Source organism: Lolium rigidum, chromosome 6 (genome assembly GCF_022539505.1).
Source record: "Lolium rigidum isolate FL_2022 chromosome 6, APGP_CSIRO_Lrig_0.1, whole genome shotgun sequence".
Lineage (NCBI taxonomy): Eukaryota > Viridiplantae > Streptophyta > Magnoliopsida > Poales > Poaceae > Lolium > Lolium rigidum.
Window position 1 is genome coordinate 32,626,788 of NC_061513.1, and position 4,563 is coordinate 32,631,350.

Genomic DNA, 4,563 nt, shown 5'->3' on the forward strand with positions numbered 1-4,563 from the left:
ACTAGTGCACCTATACATCTGACAAGTGTATTAGGTGTGTTGGGGACACAAGAGACTTCTTGCTTTGTGGTTGCAGGGTTGCTTGAGAGGGATATCTTTGACCTCTTTCTCCCTGAGTTCGATAAACCTTGGGTGATTCACTTAAGGGAAACTTGCTGCTGTTCTACAAACCTCTGCTCTTGGAGGCCCAACACTGTCTACAAGAATAGAAGCTCCCGTAGACATCAGTACCGCTGGAGGTACCCCCGATGCAAACGATTGCCCTGGGCCGCATGACGTCCGCGGGCCGACGCAAACGGACACAATCAAACATTTCAGACGTACTTCCATCTCAACAAATACTTTTTTTTCCATAGGGAGTCGTGATTTCTTTCTACGGAATCGCGGGCCTATTCATTAGCTCCTACTTGTGGTGTACTATTTTGTGGAATGTAGGTAGTGGTTATGACCGATTCGATGGAAAAGAAAGGGAATAGATACCCAATATGAGTCTTGGGGGGAACATTTGGTAATGGTCTTGATCTTCTATGCTCTTTTTTATGTGTTCTTAGTTCTATTTTGATTCTTTTAAACAAGAATCCAATAAACTAGAATTGAGTTAGTGGAAAAAAGGAGAGAGAGGAAAGTGATAAATGAAGAGAATCGACTAACCGGATACTTTTAGGATCTTCTTTACATCAGGTAAATCCGTCGGTCCTGTCTGTTTTTTCTTTAACTGATGACTCTTTGTTTCTTACTTCTATCAAGCTATAGACTTTCTCTACGGCTCGGACTTAATGATAAGCGGGGGGGGGAAACATCTTCCATAATTTTTTTGTTTAGAATTGAACAAAAAAGGAAAGGAAAAAAGGAATTTATAGGGACAGTGTTACCTCCTATATCCCCTGGTGTATGTATATTGGAGGAATAATAAAACTATTCAGTACAGCAGTCTCGCGCACTTACGTCCTCGCAAAGTAAATAATGATCATTGTAGTCGTAACCGTAGAATAGGATCCTAATTGAAATACATACATTTGATTCAGAAGCTATTGGCATGGTAAGAAAAGATGTAAGTATTTTATATACCAGAGGGAAGGGGCTATCTAAATCCTAAAGTAAAGGCCAGCGATCCAAGTAGAAATACCAACGGCTCAGTGTCATTAACCTTTGGATATGCTTGACAAAGGGTACTGTTTATATCATAATCTACATGTAGCGGGTATAGTTTAGTGGTAAAAGTGTGATTCGTTCTATTAATAACTGAATTTGAAATGATATACTTAAGGCATCCTTAAGTTTTTTCTATTCCGATGAAAACTTTAGTTCTTATAAAGGATTTAATCCTTTTCCTCTCAATAGCATATTGAGGAAGAATATACATTCTCGCGATTTGTATCCAAAGACTAATGGAAATTGCATCCAAAATACAAATTGGATTATGAGTACAGAGTCGCGAAGCATAATTTTGCATTGGATTTAAGTATTCCAATTTTTAAAATATGAGTAAAGGATCTATGGCTGAAGATACAAAAAAGTTTATTTCCAATCGTAACTAAATCTTCTTTTGTTAAAAAAGGAATAAGGAAGCCAAATAGCTAAAAAACGATAGTTTTGGTTTACTAGAACCATCAGCATATTGTTCCAGCTCGGTGGAAACTCAATTCTTTTCCTCAGGATCCCTTGAATGAAATTAGGGAACGAAGATAAGTAGATTAGATGGATTTAGATAGAATTTCTATCTCCTATTCTATAAGGATCATCTAGAAAGCAGAGAGCTTTTGGTTCCATTCAAATAGAAAAGCTGACATAGATGTTAAGTGGTGGGAATATCCATAAAGGAGCCGAATGAAATAAAAATTTCATGTTCGGTTTTGAATTAGAGACGTTAAAAATAATAAATCAACGTCGACTATAACCCCTAGCCTTCCAAGCTAACGATGCGGGTTCGATTCCCGCTACCCGCTCCATTCTCTATAAAAGGAGTATTCCTTTTGTCTAGACATGGTAAAGGCCTGTATTCAACCTTTTTTGTCCACCAGTTTTTGGTACTCCAGAGCGGAGTAGAGCAGTTTGGTAGCTCACGAGGCTCATAACCTTGAGGTCACGGGTTCGATTCCCGTCTCCGCACTTAACTTAGCAGTCTATATAAAAATAAAAGGACTATTCTCTTTCTTTGGGCCAACTTTTATTCACGAGTTCCCGGCCCTAGAGGGCAAAATTGAGCAGTTTGCGAAGGCACTTGCCTCCACAAGAAGAACATGCAGGACCCCTCCCGACCTTGCGGAAAAGAAAAATGAAATGAAAGTAAAGGCGCAGTCCTCCTCTTTAAAAGCAGTTTGCCAGTTGTTTGTCTTAGTGAATACCCGATTTGTTTGTCTTAGTAAATACCTGATTTAGGTAGCCCTTTCCGGCTCTGTAGCGCCCCCTTTTTTTGAGTGGGATGCAAAAGAAGGGTAAGAATAGTAAGGGATACGGTACTAGACTAACACCTAATTCTAATTAATACTTAATTTAATATAAGTAGTTAAACAGTCAACTAAACTAAACTTTTTATCATAGTACTTTACTAAATTAAGTGGGCGAGCGGCGGGAATCGAACCCGTATCTTCTCCTTGGCAAGGAGATGTTTTACCATTGAACTACGCTCGCTACGCTATATATTTTATAGCGTATATCCACTTGGGTCGACCGTCTATGTCTGGGTCGACCGTTTCGTTTCATTTTCTATTATATTAGAGTTTTCCTTATTTTTATTGTCTGTCAATGAATATTCTAATGGGACTGGAATTTCGTAATACTGAAAGAGAAGAACTAGCAATTCAGAATGCAAATTGCGTTTTAATTTTAATGCGTCTCACTATTCGAAATTTTTTTTCAAGAAATGGCCTTTTTATTTATTTTGTATCGGGCTACTAAATACTAAACAAATTTAAGAAATGAGAGAATTTAGAATAGCTACGAGAAAGACTAGTCCAATCCATAATGATGTACCGGAAAATACAACGTTTTTATTATTTGACCAACCATCAGGAGAAGCAAATACAAGGGGTACACTAATTACTAAGACTGAGGAAGTCGCAATTAATGCAAAAACAGCTAATTGGAAAGCAATAGTCATATTTCTAATCCTCCAAACTACCATCAAATAAAGTTGACTACATATTTGATCAAATCTTTTTAATTAGTTCTCCTTTTTTGCAATTTTATTATTTTATTCCTTTCGTTTTTTTAGAAAATATTTTTTATAGAATACTAAAGTATTCTATAAAAAATATTTTGTTTGCAAACTAAAAAATACAATAGTCAATATTCCTTATAATAGATATACTTAATTATATCATAAGAATCTTAAGATATTTTTTGAATAGATAGAAATAGTCAATTTGAATTGAGACACCTATTCTATGACGGATTTAAACTTACCTTCTATTTTCGTGCCTTTAGTAGGCTTAGTATTTCCGGCCCACACCGGATATGGACCGAACTGTCTCACGACGTTCTGAACCCAGCTCACGTACCGCATTAATGGGCGAACAACCCAACCCTTGGAACCACCTACAGCTCCAGGTGGCGAAGAGCCGACATCGAGGTGCCAAACCTTCCCGTCGATGTGGACCCTTGGGGAAGATCAGCCTGTTATCCCTAGTGTAACTTTTATCCGTTGAGCGACGGCCCTTCCACTCGGCACCGTCGGATCACTAAGGCCGACTTTCGTCTCTGCTCGACGGGTGAGTCTTGCAGTCAAGCTCCCTTCCGCCTTTGCACTCGAGGACCAATGTCCGTCCGGCCCGAGGAAACCTTTGCACGCCTCCGTTACCTTTTGGGAGGCCTACGCCCCATAGAAACTGTCTACCCGAGACTGTCCCTTGGCCCGCGGGTCCGACACAAGGTTAGAATCCGAGCTCTTCCGAGTGGTATCTCACCGATGGCTCGCCCCCCCCCCGGAAGGGAGCCTTCTTCGCCTTCCACCTAAGCTGCGCAGGAAAGGCCCAAAGCCAATCCCAGGGAACAGTAAAGCTTCATAGGGTCTTTCTGTCCAGGTGCAGGTAGTCCGCATCTTCTCCGAAATGCGTCGGCCCGTTGGAGATGCCCTTACATGCATTTTTACAAAATCAACATGTACAATGTAGCGTGTTGTCATCGTCATCTAGTCATGGGGCCACGGGCCATCGCCCGTTACATTGTGTTATGGAGGCGACTATGGCGGAAGAGTAGAGTGCATCGGTAGATGCGAGTGCGACGGAGGTGAGCGGAGAGTGCACACTAAATAGAACGGGCGATGGCTAGTGTGTGCATTTCTGGCGGCATCTCCGCGTGGGGAATCGACAGATTCAGTAAAGATGGCGACCCACCTCGGAGCACCCGAGGTGTCATATTTAAAGATGGCGTCCGCCGTGAAGTCGTTGACATGCCGGTCCTACCCCTGAAATCCGACGTGGCATAGGGTGCCAGCGCATCCATTCGATGCTCCATGAGTAGACGCCGGCACGGGATTGCCGGTACTTCTACTGAGATCGAAAACAAGAGGGCTACTTTTAAAACGCGCCAGTCTGGCCCAACAAAAACACCGGGCCTTAATAA

General features: G+C 41.2%; 2 non-coding genes across 2 annotated transcripts; one reads left to right on the forward strand and one right to left on the reverse strand.

Moving 5' to 3' along the window:
• Positions 1-2,036: 2,036 nt before the first annotated feature.
• On the forward strand, positions 2,037-2,110 carry TRNAM-CAU. The gene has a single exon. It is a non-coding gene; the product is annotated as a tRNA-Met (tRNA).
• A 450-nt stretch (positions 2,111-2,560) lies between these two features.
• Positions 2,561-2,631, reverse strand: TRNAG-GCC. Its single transcript has one exon. It is a non-coding gene; the product is annotated as a tRNA-Gly (tRNA).
• Between the last annotated feature and the right edge of the window lie 1,932 nt (positions 2,632-4,563).